Raw genomic sequence first — 16,516 nt, forward strand, 5'->3', positions numbered from 1 at the left:
CCTTTTTCAGCTCCTTTTTTCACTTAAAGATTAAGAAAAAAAAGTTTCCCCATCATTGTTTTTCAGCTCTTTATGAAGTAATTATAAAACTAAATTAAGGGAATATGCATAAATGAGGAAATACACTCTCTACCCGCAGAAGGTACTACTACTGTCATAATTCAATTTAACATATACACACTAATTTCAGCAGTGTACCAAGTGATTTCCATCAGGTGGTTCTTTTAAGTTCCTTAAGATGAAAGAGACGACCTTCTATTGTTTAATAATATCTTTATTTAAATCAGATTTATTCAAATTTAACCAGGGCATGACATTGATTTGCAAGAATTTTAAGTAAGTACATTTTAAAATGAAAGGAGGAATTTAAATTGACCATCATCTTTTCTTGTTTTTTAAACTATCAACTGCTAACTACCCATCATTGAACACTACAAATTTACCTATAGGATGAAATATGGAAATACCTAATAAAGCACAGTAGTACTAATGGGAACGTTCAGGCCTTTATATGATGCTTACAAGCATAATTAATCTTCACAATAAGCTAGCAATGTTGGTAGGGAGTATAGTATTTATTATTCTTTAACTTCACATATGGTAAAAGTGAAACAGAGAGATTAATTTAAAAACAAAAATGCAAGTTTATGTCCCCCAAATGCACAGTCGAGGCAGCCTAAGCAAAAAAAAAAAGACTAATTTTAAAGGCACTAAAATCAATAAAAGCAGATGGGACTCTGAGCTTGCAAAAACAAGTTTTCTCCAAGAGTATAACATTAGACATTTGACAGTCTGGGCTAACATTTTTTTTTAATATAGTTTATTTTTAAAACTTTGTTGCATTATTTTCCAGAATTAATGAAATAGGTGTCCAGTTCTGTAGCAAGATTAGCCAGGTTCTGTCAGAGCCTCCAGCCTGTGATTCTATCTAACTTTTTACAATAATTGATTTCAACTAAAAACGCGTGTCAGCTCTTCTGATATACAGACATAAAGAGGCCTTAATTTAATACTGTGAGAATGAAGAATTATCCTCTGAGTCAAGGCCACCTCTGTCAGAATTAGGACAACCAAGTGCCAGCGAGGGCTACCTTTGCTTTGGTTTTAACACAAAGGAGGAAAAAGACCTCCAGACTTACATCGAGAGCAGACCTTCCTGCACAGATTTCTATCATGCAGAAGCAGAAAGACTACATTTGTCTCCTTCAGCCATTCTGATTATTCACCACAGGAAAACTGACTGTATATACTAAGCCACATCAGTTCGAGGTAAAAAACTTCCTAGCAGGACACTGTTGCTCTTAATTTGCCTTCATTTCCCTTGATGGCACAGCATTTTTTTCCAGTATAATTCTTAACCAGTGAACAAATTTTTTCTCACCTGACACCCTAAACCTATATTTTGATTATTCAGAACAAAATTTGATACTGCTTTGGGTCAGCACTTTCACTGAGGCTTTTACTTATTCCCCATACACCCACAAAAAAAAAGTTCATGAAAATAATTACAAGAGAAACCCTTTTCCATGTGTGCTGACTGGGGAGCGGTGAAAGGAAATATATTCTAAACCGCAGCTGACATGTGTGAGCACAGGCAAACGAAAAATACGTGTACTCGCCCAGAGCTGGTCTGGTCTTTGTTCCTGGGCTGGAAGGGATTCCGGCCAGGGACACAAAATCCAATGAGAAAAGACGGTGCAGTAGCAGAAAGACGACACAAGGTGGTGGTCTGAAGCACTGAGGAACGGAAAGCCTGACTGGGGAAGGCCATGAAATGGAGATGTTTGTTGACTGTGGTCTCTGTCGGGCAAGGGATGCTCTAATGGAAAGCACTACCTTTGAATCTGAGCCAGAAACCTAAAAGCATCACCACAGCTGCCTGCTTTGTGTTACTTTAGGTTTCAAAAGGAGGAAAGAAATCCAGAACTACCCCGCAGCTCGGTTCACAAGCTCCACCAGTTTCTCTAATTACACTTAAAAGCTCCTATAGACATATAACATCGCTAAGTGGACACATGCACACAAACATGTATGAACACTGCCCAGAGAGGATTCCCTTGGGAAAGGGGAGCTGTTGTATAACACCTGGCATTCCAAACACTAACTACTTTACAAATAAAAGTAAGCAAACGAAAAGCCCTATACTAAGCAGAAAGCCTTTTACCAAGTGACAGAGACTCATAGAAAACATAAAACAAGCAAAGAAAAAAACCATACAGAATAAAAAGTGAGAAATAAACCAATTTCATCAATGGTGTGATTGAAGAGGTTATTAGAGGCAAACATATCTTTCAAAAGAGGGAAACTCACTCCTAGAACCAATAGCAGGAAGTATCAGTTATGACAGGTGAAATGAAAGATGGAAATAAGAAGGCATGAGAGGAAATGCGAACGGCAAATAACAGAGCTGTAACAGCAATTCCAAGGCATTCTCGAAATGTATTGAGGGGGAAGCCACCACTCTGCTGGGCTGCTGAAGAATCAACGACAGCTAAGGTCAAAAATTTGCAGAGAAAACAAAATTACGACGTTGTATCAGTTCTTCTCCACAGAAGATAATTATACGCCTGTAACTGTACTTTTCATATATCTTGATATGATAACTGAGACGCCAATGAGACGACACTGGAATCCAGATCAGAAAATTACAGGAGAAACTGTCACTGAAAATATATATAAAATATCTTGAAAGTATGAAAGAATTTAATATGAAGGCCTTCAGCAAGTTACAGAAGCAGGCACTTCATGAACACCTGCATATTAAAATGTAAACACTATAACTAGCTTAAAGATGCAAAAAGAAATCCTAGAGCTGACTCAGCGTTACTTCAACGTAAGGCACTTTGAATGCTCACCACAGACAATCCAGTCAGCAGCGTTATAGCCAATTCAGTCTATAAATATATTTCAAATTAAAAACCTGGAATGTTTCCTTTGGAATCTCAGCTTTACACGATCTGAAAAAATATTTTAAATAGCAAAGCAAAGAAGATGTCACGCATAAATTACAAGGCATTATAAATTAGCAGTGGGCCTAGGATCCTGAATAGACCGTTTCCCTAATTCTGTTCTCAGAAACAACCAAAATATAATTAATTCAGTAATAGACAACACAAAATAAAAGGCTTGGAAAGATTTTCATGTCAGAAAAAAAATTGGAATTATGTAATTGATTCAGATGGAGTAAATAAATGATAGAGTAAAACAAAAGTCCTCTTAGCCCTTTTGAAAATTGCAGAGCAAAGGAATAACAAAAATATGAAAGTAAACAATTTCAACTGGGAATACACAAATTTTGTTTAGTAATTCTTAGAACTCTCAGCCACAAGGTAGCATAGTGAAGATCGTACATTCACATTATTTAGGTAATGACATCATTACATAGAGATAAGGCTCCTCCTACCCTTTTATTTCCCTTTTTCTCCCTCAAAACACAGAAAATCGAATTTTTATCAAGGTTTAAGTTACCAAAGCAATTATAATCTCATAGAATATTTTGATTAAGAAGGAAAGCTAACTACAATTATCTCAATATATACAAATATTGTACATATCTCCTTGTCAGGAAGACTCCAAGCATCAGACCACATCAAGATGTAATGCAATACCTTCCACCGCCTAGTTGTGCATCAGCCTGGTTAGAATAATCCTACCATAAAATAACTCCTACTGTAAAAATTTAAGATGTTTTTAAGTCTTCTGAAGCTTGCCAGAGTTACAGATTTAGGAGCTGGGGGCTCTGGAGAAGGTGAGAGTCTGGAGGGAACTGACTTCTACATGAAATCACATCAGTGAAACAAGTCACTTAGGCTCTATGCCCTTGCATGTTATGCGGACATCTAGATAGAAATCATCTCCAAGTGGAATGAATGCCTGCCTTTATAATTCCCCAATAGAACTTATGAATGGAATTGCCCTAATATTGAAAAAGGTAATTTTAAGATAATTCTACTGCATGTTTAAAATGTCCGTTAAAAAAAGAAGGAAAAAAAGCAAAACATGAAACAGGCTGGTAACTGTTACAGACTTACTTACAGAATTATTTACAGCCAAGATTTGAGCTACTTTCAATCTCACCTGACATTTGGATGGCATGCAGGGCATGTAAACAAGCCTCTCTACTTTAACATGTTTGATTCATGCAAAAATTCAGTAACAAACTGTTAAATAGGGCTTCCTGATACAAAAGTACTACACCATTCAAAACTATTTAAAATACTGAAAATTTGGTTTGGTCCTTTTATTTATTTAGCATGTGAAAAATATACATTGCTTTAATAAATAAAATGCTTAGCTTCTATATACAATCACTGCTGGTATCTGATGTGTTACAGCCAAGCACAGTAATCTAGCTACCAGACTGTCTGATTATAAATAGGCTGCCAATCCCGGCAGCAGCCGCAGCAGCAGCTGTCTCTCAACATTCCACTTTCTCCCTCCATTTCTATTAGATTTCTAAAGTGATACAGCGATTTCTGCATATTTTCTCCATGCTATGTAATAGGTGTGACAGGCTCAAACACAAATACATTTGTTTTCAAGATTATTCACAATGAACGCAGCACTATACTAACCTGTTACGGTTTACCTGATTTATATGTGTGTACAAGATTAACTGGCCTTGACACTTGCATTTTTGGTTATAAATGAAACATTTAGCATTATAATTCAGCTGTCTTTAGAAAAACAACTAAACTTCCTGTCCCACTAGTCACTGGGAAATAATACATGCACCCGAACACTGCAGCCTGCAGCAACAACCACAAGACACAGTCCAGTCTGTGCCTCTATCACGCAAGCAACACAAGCATTCCAACTCATTGAGCTACTTACTCAACACCAACATAATGAAAAGCACTCGGAAAGTCTGCCAGCTCACTTTTAAACTACACACAAACTAGAATTCAAAATTACAATTAAAATCAACATTTCTGATATTATGCACAGAAATGTCATAAAAATACTTTATCATCATTAATATTCTGGAATTATTACATAAAGGATGACTCCCAGTACCATTCTTATTACAAGAATTATAACAGGCACTCTCTAGTTTTGTATTCACAAAGGACTTGACGCTGCTCTCACTTGAACACTTTTACTTCGTGTCCTTCAAGTATTTTCTCTTGGCCACAGGAAAATTACTTTGTCAATTAAGTATTATTTTTATCTCATTCTGTTGGCAAAAGTGTATGTTCATATACCACGATATCAGACTACATCCTTACGAGTAGTACTGGCATTTTTAAGACAAGTACACAAGTGAAAATGCTCTTGAAGGGCTGTTAAGGATTGTAATGCTCCAAGTAATTAAGAATGCATTCACAACTCATCTACATGTTCCTTGGTGGAAAAGTTCCAAGTCCAGATAGTTTAGCGGCTATTTCCAGGAAAGGCACATCATTTCATTTTGACACACACATATTTTATTAGATGGTTTATATTTGAGAATTTTCAGTGGGATCAATTAAAGTCTACCTTTCTTGCATGCTTCTTCTGAAATACTGAAATCAACACGTACAATCCACATACTGGTGCTTAAAGTAAAGTTCAAGAAAGCTGGAAGGTGATGTTCTCAGCAAAAGACATCAAGCTATAGAACACTGACATTGATCAGGGTTTATCTTACGTGTTCCTTCTTTCAGAGCAATGCAAGACAGAACTGTTTGCTTCAGATTTTTTCAGACAGGATCGTACATCTGGAGCCAAAACACTGTTGTACTGATAAAACAACACACACACAAAAACCCCAAACTGCAAGATTCAGCTACCTGCACTGCTAATACAGCGCTAGCAAGACCATGCTGGGCTAAAATTTTCAGTAGATGCCTAAATTTTACCCTGACTGTAGCAACAATATAGGTGATACAGATGTGAAAAAACAAAATGCAGAGCTTTTTACTTGTCCTTTCTGCTTTGTCAATATTAGCATCTATAGACTCCTATTCCTGCCCAGGCACTTACTAGATACCACAGATCATGCAGAAATTTATTAGTAATCTTTGCAAGTGTAATGCAAGTTCTGAAGATATACCTGTTTAAACTCACTGTACAGCACTGACACACAAACAACATACTAGCTGCTTTCCAGACAGCTTAGGCTCCAGATACGATCTTGTAAGTCTGGCTACAACCTTTTTACAAGTTACTCTTCCCCACTCCTACTCCTACATCCTACTCCTCTGCAGAAGAAAGCTTGAGGATACTTCACCCCAGGTTTGGACCCCCTCAGCTTGTAAAACATTTGAAGCATTTGATTAGCTGAGGTGCAGAACCCTCAGCTACTGCTGGTAATGTCTTAAATTACTCCAGACATTCTCATATCTGTCTGGGCACTTAAAGTGAGCTGGTAATATGAGCAGCATACACTTTGTAGATACAGTACCAGAAGTTATGGAAAAAGGAAAAATAAACATGAAAGTTTATGTTTTAAAAATAAAAAACAATTCCGCTCCACACATGGCAACAGATAAAAAGGGTGCTTTTAAGGGGGACTTAAATGTGGACAAGCAAAACATTTCTACAGATGAGCCCTGGGAGGTCACAGGACGCATAGATGGTAACATGGAAGATGACATGGAAGGAACTGCTCAGGAAGTGACAGATGGATGTGTGGGAACACTAAAGAAGTGGAGCAGGTGGGGGAGACACAGGAAATTCAATGAAGGAACATAAATAAGGAAGGACAGAATCATATAGAACTTTGGAAGTACTGAAAGGAGCTCAGATCTGATGCAAATATGGGTGGTGAACAGTAGGGGGAATACAAAAATAAGAGTGACAAATCAGCAAGCAGGAAGGATTATTTTAACATCTACATTTTAGGAAGTGAAAGAAGTCTCTACTCCTTCTGTCATAATAGACATGTCTCGAACAGAGCTGAAGACATTAGTGCAGTGGTTAAGACGTGGCATGTAATGAGGCTTGCCCATAGGGATACAAAAAATAAAGCATGTCTTAAGATGCTAAGACAGCAAGCACCAGATTTATAGCTGACCTAGATGATTACAACCAATGGAATAAACATACTAAAAAAAAAATCTCTAAAAATTGCACACCTGAATAATATAGAAATTGAAGACTGTATTGTTGGTAGAAAAAGACAGGAAACTAAGAATCTGGGACAGAAAAAGGACAAGAGATGAAACTTTGGCCCCACTGAAATAAACAGCAAAATGTACAACAGCTTCTTTGGAAGCTAGATTTTACAAAAGCAGATAATTTTTGGCCATTTTTCAGCTGATGACATGATATTTGAGAAACATCATATAAATGACTGCCTAATACTGGAAAATGGATCAAGAGATATCATGGAAAAGCAGAATAAAATGTAGTTTTTGAACACTTTTATATTAGTAAGATCTCATTAAATAACTGGGGGAGATTTGAGAGGCTATAAAAGGAGCTACGTTTTTTTTTTCTGCTTTCCAACAGGTGGATACCAAATCTCAGACAATTTTCACTATTCACATCCTAATATAAAGGAAAATTACTCAGTTTTAATTAAGCCTTTTTACCAATGTTTAGAAACAAACAGGACTGCATTTGTATCAGTCCAATAAAAGACTAGAACATGAACACCGAAAAATTTTGCAAAAGGTCTGCTCTATATTGTATTCCAAGAACTCTACAGATTGGCTACAGCTTTACATGTCACTATACCTGCTGCAATCTTTAAAAACGAATATAAAAGTTAGATAAAGATAAATTTCCCACAATGGTCCAAATGACTACAAATCTGTTATCCATTTGCAAGAGGTGAGCAGGCACTTCAAAGTCTGAACCTTTATGAAAGTCAGCAAGTCCTCATTTCGGAGATTTATTCCACAGCTCCTCTCAAATATTACATGGACAAAGCCAGGGTGACTGCAAATAAAATATACTTTCGAGAGAACCAAGGCCAACAAAAAGAAAGATTAACAACTTGTTCCACAATTTAAAAAACTCCACTATTAAAAGCAGTTTTGTTTGCACAGCAATTCCTGTGTTTGCAACATCTATAATATATCAGAATCAATAAAGCTTATCTGAAACGTAAATTATCTTTACACAAGTAGGATGCAATACAAAAGTAGGCAAAAAATACAGCAAATAATGTTATTTCATAAATTGTCTGGTTTAACTACTCTTAGGGCTGTTGTTAATGGTGTCTTTCAAGGATTTTTCTTTTACTTTCTCTTTTACATATAGACTAAACCCCTGAGCTGCTCACTTGTGTCTTCTTCACAACATTCTAAGATAATTTCTCACCAGTTCATGGGGTTTTCATCCCAAAGAGCACTTCAAGAATTGGCTCTATTTTCTAACTGACATACTTCCAAATGTGGTTGACAGTTTCATTTTTGAATAGGTGAAAACTGAGAGCAGGACCATTAAAACAGTTTAAAAACACATTAAGAGCCTTCCACTAAGAGCCTGCATATTTACATTAATGAAATAAATACAGTACATAGTTAATTCATGCCTTACATGCATATCTTAAATCAGGTCATTAAGAACAATAATTTTTAAATATTTATAGAGTTCTGTGGATGGGGTAGTGATTGTAAGTATTATGAATGCTGTCACTTTTCTACTATTCAGTATCTTTAACAGTAAGCCATAAATATTGTTCACAATGACTCCTGAGAATGCTGCTCTGAAGGCTGCTTTGCACAGCCAGTCCGTGGCTGAAGCACGTCTCCCACCTTCTCTGTTTCCATTTCAAGATCTATTTTTTCATTTTCTCTGACAGTGGAGGTAAATATACCGTTTAAAACATGAAGGAAACTTAGAGTTTAATTATTTTATTTCTTAGTGATATTATTATTCATAAAACATTTTCTATGAGAGGCTTGATTCTGTACCAATCCAAGTGAATACAAAAATTACTGATTTTAATTGATCAGTATCAATTCTGGGGAGGGGCTGGGATATGCTACACATTGTACTAAATAATAAGCAATACTCTTTGTTACATTACTTCTGTAACGTAACATAAATATTTACTTTTATTGTTAAATACTGCTGAACCCATTCATGTAGAATTTGATTAAAATAATGTATTTCTGCTTCATATAAAGTCAAATTCAAACAAACTTTGAAAGATACTGTTCAATAATTTTGATCTATTTTTTCATCTTCTGTCATTTCACTCAACCGGTTTTAAAAAGCAGGAAAATATTTGTCAATCATATTTTTTTTGGTCCAGAATTTCTCCTCCTTAACTGAAATTAAGACAACTTTTTAACAAAAAATTAGGCTATCCTTTTGTAAAATTAACTCAGCTTACTTTCTGCAGTAGCAGTAAAGGAAAACATTCTTAAAATTGATCAGAAGTGAATGTTCAATAGTTAACCAATGACACAGAGGCAGCAGAGGAAGCGTAATACAAAGGTGCTTGTGGTAACTAACTCCCCACCTACCCCTCCTGTGACACACATATGACATACAGACTTTTAATCAAAAAAACTACCATTTTCTGTGCTGTTTTTATTCGGGTGTTCATGAGTGGGCTGGAATAGTCTGAAATTTCCTGAACAGTGTCAACTGATGTGCAAGTTTTCCATTCTGGGCATGGCACCCATTGATCTATTATTTTTCCAAATTTAGTTTGGGAAATATAAGTCAGCTGACAGAACAGGAGATAACTGCTGCTCAACCACACCTGTTTAAAGTCTGACACCTTGCTGTAAATAATAACTTATTAGCACGAGTTTGAGCTAGGATACAGGACTGATCTGGTGTAGTCTAACCATGCAATATATTCCCTCCACTGACAGGGGAGTAACTTAGAACAGAGAAATACACTGGATACCTTAAGGTAGAGCCCCGGCTGTAGAGCTGCCACTATTCTTTCTTCTTCTGCCCTTCTGACACAAAATGATGACAGCACCCTCTCACTAGTGAGTAACTACAATCTATTACTAAATTTCCATTTCCTAAGAGTTTCTCTCAAAGCAAAGAAAAAACATCACTAAAGAGAAACAGTCAAAGCAAAAAATAAAGAACCGCTAGAGGATATAAAAATCTGGATTTTTTTTCTGATGAAGCTCAAAACATTCTAAATAAGATTCAGTAACTATGTCCCAGCGAAGATTACCAGGAGTAGATCTGACCCTATTTTCTTCCCTTCCACGCTTCATTTCTTAACAAAATGAAGCATGAAAGTACATTCCAGATTCACACATGCAATTACTGAACACTAAGACTTTGTCCTATACAGGTGTTTATATTTGTGGGCTCATCTTCACAGAGTTCTCCCACCTACATGCCCATGGTGTCCAGACACTACGGCATTATACCAAGCCAATGGTATTATAACAGAATTTGCCTTTCCTTATATATGAGCAACCAAAACAGGTTACAAAGCTGTTTTGTCCCTATTGCTTATATGGCAATTTAATACTTCAAAGCACCACACAAACATTAACAAATTGATCTGGAGAGTCTTCTATATGTTATTCTACGGAAGTAAATTCTGCAAAGTAGAAATTCTACAAGCCCACATGTTGGAACAATTTTTGCACTTTCATTTCATGCACTAGGGAATAAAATCTTCATTTTTGTGACTTCCAGCATAATTACTTCTGAATGAATTAGTTGAAGTGAATAAGAAAACAGCAGAACAAGGCAAATGATGTCCATACCACAATACACTGCTTTCTCCCATCTGCAGCCTTCTTCATGTGACTGTGAATGAGCCTTCTTGTCTGCATGAGGGGGGGCTGTCAAGGTATCTAAGTTTCAGCTGAATACATCTACAGATACTGCCGCACAATTCCTCAGTTTTGATGTAGCATTACATACATAATGAAAACTGCCAAAAGATTCATTTTTTTTAAGGAAAACTGACCCACTTTCAAAAATCAGCATTTTTTGTTCCAGGTGAAATATGAATATTTATATCGAAAAGTGATGATACCAGAAGAAAACATTCCAAATTGGATTACTGATGTGAGCATTTCATGTCAGCATCCTGAAGGACAATCCTCTAATAATCCTCAAAACTATAAAGTGTAGATAGGGTGGCTATATGTGAGGAAAACAATGAAAAATTCATCTCTTTTACAACTTTAAAATGTGCATTTAATGATTTATTTCAGGCCATTTAATAATGGAATTTGCAGTAAATCAAAGGAACTGGGCAAGTTTGGATTTGTAGTTAACAGCTCTAAACCTATTTCTGTCTTTGCCATACATTAAAAAAGCCTTCTCAATGGGTACTATGGTTCAGGCCAGCATAAACTTATCGTGATGACACTTACTAAAATCCAGTTCATACCTGAGATGAGTTGCTGAGGACAGATTGATTTTGACAGCTTGTAACTTCAAGAAAATAAGCTGAGAAACGTTACTTCCTATCCAAATCTGCACAAATAAAGTGACATCAAGACACTTTCTATCTAGATTATGTATTCTTTAAATACAACTGCAAGTAAACCTGTTTGCTAGTCTTTGATCGGTCTTCTTTGAACCGATCATCTTGCTGCAAGGAGCTTCCACTAAGCTTAAAAAAATCCCTGTTTTAATACTAAGGCATGTTTGTTTGCAAAGTATATATTGCTAAAACATTGCATCTTACAATGATTAAATTTACAGTTTCCTTAGAGTTGTTTTTGTGGGGCAATGAGCATGGTCCTGCAGAAGCTCTCTTTCTTCCTTTCCTTAAATAAGCTGTTTAAGCAATGCCACTCCACAGCACTTGCACGAATATCACTGCCTAAGGAAAAAGCTTTTATTGCCTTGTGCATGTGTTCATTTGGAAGGCCAGAATATATCTGAAAGTTTTCCCACATACAGGAAGGATTTAAAGAACACAAGAAGTATCTTATAAAATATTTGAAGATATCATGGGATAATATTTATACAGTCTATATGGACAGCAGGGTGCTTCCGTGTCCATGCCCATGTGTGTAGTGTCAGATTACTTATATTTAATACTAATGTAGGTCTTTGCATAATCTAGATAGTTTGTAAACAGAAATTAATGTATCTTCAGTTACTCGGTTACTTGATGACATACTCTGAGCCATGTTTAATTGATAAGGGATCTGGCACAGAGAAGCAAAAGACTTCGTAAGTATATCCAGTGAATCACAGGAAAGTAAGAATTAGAATTCAGAGCAGCTTCTAACTTCCAGAATATGATTTTATTTTTTTTTACCTATTCACTGAACAGAACATGTTTCAAAAACGTTCTGTGAAGAGAGAATATGTTGAAATAGTAAGGGGAAAATACAGATAGCAAACATATTTTTTCCCCTGTTTGGATAAACATCACAATGAAGATGACCAAAACCATAGTCCCTTCTTCCCCTCTTACTTTCATGAGTACCCTCTCAGTTCCTTCCTTCTCCCAAGCAACTGAAAATCATCCTGTGAGCAGCTGGGATGCTTTAGGGTGAACAACAGGAATCACTATATCATAAGCACTATTAAATTTTAAATCAGCCTTTTGGGCACTCTAGTTAAACAGAAAAAACACGAAGAAATATAGTAGGCTTTATAATTTCATCAGCACTTGAAACAAACTTTCAATAGTGAATATTCCTGCTCTGAAGGCCGTCTCTACACAACCATAAGCGTACTGATATGCTGTCTTCCATCCCTAGAGGTATTTGAAGAAGGGTAGATCAGGTACCTAAGGATATGATTTAGTGGCAGATAGGTATGGTTGGACTCAATGATCTCAGAGGTCTTTTCCAATCTGGTGATTCTATGATTCCACAGCATCTGAGGGAATAACTCCAGGCTCTTATTACTGAAACTCTTCTGAATCCTCCGCAATCGACTGTGCAAAATCTGGAAGCATTTGCTTAATAAGAAAAAGAAGTAGGGGCGAAGAAGGGATAAAGAAGCACGTAAGTTACAGGAAAACACTGGATATTGCAGTTATTTAGTGTCCATACTCATCTACAGACTGCCACCTACCAGCTCACGCTTGAGCAAAGTTCACATTTGATCCACATCTTCAACGAGCAATCTAATAAAGAATTAATTCATGTCAATATAAGATACATAGGCAAGGACTACAACAGGACCCAGAATAAACTTTTAAGTTCAAGGGCCAACTTGCATCTAGGTCACAAGCCTTGTTACAGCAGGACAGTCCCTATGGCCAAAGGTACACAAAGGAACCAATACAACCAACAGACACTGCTACCCAGCATAAATGATCAGGTAGTTCCACTACCAACACAGCAGAGATCAAAAGGAAAAGGTTTGCGGGGAGTCTGAAGCAAGGCTAAAAATTACACCTCAACCTAAATGTAAGAGAGGCTTTAATTTCTACATTACCACATCCCTGAAGGCAAGACAAGAACCTTGCATATTATCACTGCAGTTTGCTAGAATGACTGGCGTCCACATTCAAGCTGATGTGTAGGCAAGGACACTGTATTGCCATGTCCCAGTTACTATCTTCTCGTAGGTAACAAACTACCCACAATTTGCTAATAGCATTTCAGGCCCTAGTAGGGGTCGCTCCTGTGCCCTACGCAAAGTTGTGTGTCTTTCCCAGTTTTAGAACTTGGCTACACTTCCAGACACATGATAGAAAGAAACTACAAAAATCCATTAGAAAACTATCACAATGCAATGACTACAACATTATGCAGAAGCAGCTGATTAAAAAGATAAGCATCAAAAGAAACAGCTCATGCTTAATACAGACTCCGAGCTGCAGCAGCAAAGGTGAGCTTCAAACCATGCCAAATTCATTGAAAATTTGGTGTGCACATCTGTATAGAAGTCTGTATGGAAACAGAAGTGTGAAAAATCCTGAGAATAAGCTAGGTTAGTTCTGCAATAGAAATGCACACAAGATGAACAATTTTCTTTCTTCCCTTGAACCTCACAGGCAGCTTTGCTATCGTGAAGTTTTACTGATTTCCCAGAGTTTGCACCTTGTCTTGTTTTAGGATTACATACAGCTGTGTTTTAAGAGCACAAGTCAGTCCTTTAACAGTTACTTGTATGAGGTTATGTAGTTTTGAGTTTTCAAATGCTAGAAATACTGAAGAACATTTCTAGGTTATTGCTGCTCACCATCTATTACTGTTTGCTCCTAAAGTAATACCTTAAAAACTGACCAGTTGTTACCACACAATGGTGAGCCATTTCTGTAGTTAACTGTTGTAACTGAAATCCCCAATTTTTGCAAGCTTTAGCTAGCATTCAGCATGACAGATTACAAAGCCATGTGCTACCCCATCATCTTTCTCTGTGTTTCCTGGAGGCTTTCTCTCTCTCTGCATATGCCTGCACAGGAGTATATGTTCTACAGTCAATTCACACACACCATTGAACAGCAAGAGCACATATCTAGGCCCACAGCAGGGGGGTTAATTAACTGTACAAGGGACAGAGCTAGCTCTAGAGCTATCCTTTACATGTATACGAAGAACAAACAGAGCTGACACTCAAGGGAAAATGCAGTAAGTTTTGCACTCCTCGCTTCCTCATAAAAAGACAATAATTTTAAAAAATAATATATGTACGTTTAGCAGCAGCTCCAGACTAGACTTGACTAAGAAAGATCTCATCACAAACACTGACACTGGAATACTCAGTTTAAGACTCTTCAGACTGGAATAAGACCTTGCAAATGGACAAATGGAAACATTTATCTCCTTGTCATAGCGCCTGCTCAGATCTACTACGGGTAATAATGGTTGGATGCACAAGAGAAAAGCACTGATTGCTTAATTTCACATTAAGACTTAGCAGACAACACAGTAACAAAAAAAGGTTTGCATATAGCACCCCTCCTCTTAGAGTTAGGGCCAGTAGAGCTGTATCAATATGAATGCCCTGGAAGTGTTTGAGAAAAACAACAGTGCTTTCAAAACTTCTTCCTACAATGCTGCAATGGAGGGAGTTTTCCAGCCTAGGAAAATAAACTATCAAATATATGAGTGAACATATTAAGACTGATGGCACACACATTGAGTTCCGACAGGGATACTAAGTAATATACATGGAAAACAACTGTTATGCTTCTATTCAAATAATCCAAGTCCAGGCCAACAATATCTTTTGGGAGACTGGTATCACCTTGTATTCCTTCATTACATATGTCCTTTGAGCAGGAGGTTGGACTAGATGACCTCTGGAGCTCCTTTTGTACCTGAGGTTTTCCATGCTCCCCCAAAACACCAATTATAGTATCAGCCTTTAATGTATATTACAAAAATAAAACTTGCATTATAAGCTCTTCAGTGTAGCCCATGCCTGAACTTCTCCATATTTTTCACTCTTCTGTGTTATAACAATCATATTTCTTATCATTAAGACATAACTCACTACTGAGAAACATCCAGTAGGAGTTTGTCCATCTCTCTAGAGTTGAACTGTGTTTTTTATTAACTGCACACTGTGACAGGGGTGGAATATAATAGATGTAAGGCAGGGTCAAAGGATGTTTCCTACTTTCCCCATGTAAAGGAGCCTACTTCTGCCTACTGTCACAGTGAGTGCCTCCGAGCGTTTCTCACTGAGGATCTAGGTTGACAACGGGAGGAGACATTTTTCTTGGGGTTTCATTTTAGATTGTATTGGATGTGGAGGCTTGTGGGGGAGGAGGGAGATTGTTGTTTGGTTTGAAGCTCCATTCTGTTAGTCTCTGTCATTTACAATTCCTTTCTGGCTGACCTGGCCGCTGGTTTGTCCAGAAACAACCTGACTGCATCAGCACACCAGTGAGAAATTATTGAACGGCATGTTACAGTTTCACAGATGTCTTGCCTCAGACATCCTTACCCATCACTCTACCACCATATAAAGCAATCAAGACACAGAACATGCATGTAGCAGAGGAGCAGAAAAAGCAGAGGCTGCCCTGCTTAGGAATAGCAGAAAAACCTCGTAGAAGTCCCTGCTCCAAATGGTTTTGGGTTGTTTTTTGTTTTGCGGTTGTTTTTTTTTAAATCCACACCTGTGACCAACTAAATCAGAACATCTGTACTCTTATGTTTTAGCATTCTTTGAATTTCTTAACATTTTTTTTTCAAATGACCAAGTGAAAAATGAATTAAGAATAACTGCTATGGACAGAACCAAGTTATAAGGACATCCTATAGCATGAGGCTGAAGTTACCCTCTAGAATTTTCTATTCTGAAAACGATTTTGTGTAAGACATACTGCTAGCTTTCTGTTAGAGACTCAGCTACACTTTAAACATGAGTGCAGAAAAGTTGTCTTCCTTAGTAGTGCAATCCCTACATACATTTAAAATCTAAAAAAGACCCACAAACGAACATTTTTACAATTTTTTATTTGTGCTGAATTAACTCAGCAGAACTTAGAAGGAAAATCCTTGTTTCTATTCCAATTCATGGAATGGAATAACACAACCTAACACTCCAAGTACAGGATAAATTTTCACGGCAGCTATGCCTGTGTAAGACCACTGAAAAAGAGAAGCAGCAGTAGGAAATTCCCATCCTTTTCAGGGGAATTTAGGGTTTTTCTCCTTTTTCATAACTGGGCAGCAGGAGTGAGGATACCTACAGTGGACTATCATTTGGGTCTGTT

The 16,516-nt window shown here is 37.0% G+C and overlaps 1 protein-coding gene across 6 annotated transcripts in view; it reads right to left on the reverse strand.

Annotated features, from left to right (window-relative positions):
* Positions 1-16,516, reverse strand: part of PHF21A (PHD finger protein 21A) — a 136,983-nt gene that overhangs the window by 62,395 nt on the left and 58,072 nt on the right. The window lies entirely within an intron of this gene.

Source organism: Cuculus canorus, chromosome 5 (assembly GCF_017976375.1).
Source record: "Cuculus canorus isolate bCucCan1 chromosome 5, bCucCan1.pri, whole genome shotgun sequence".
Lineage (NCBI taxonomy): Eukaryota > Metazoa > Chordata > Aves > Cuculiformes > Cuculidae > Cuculus > Cuculus canorus.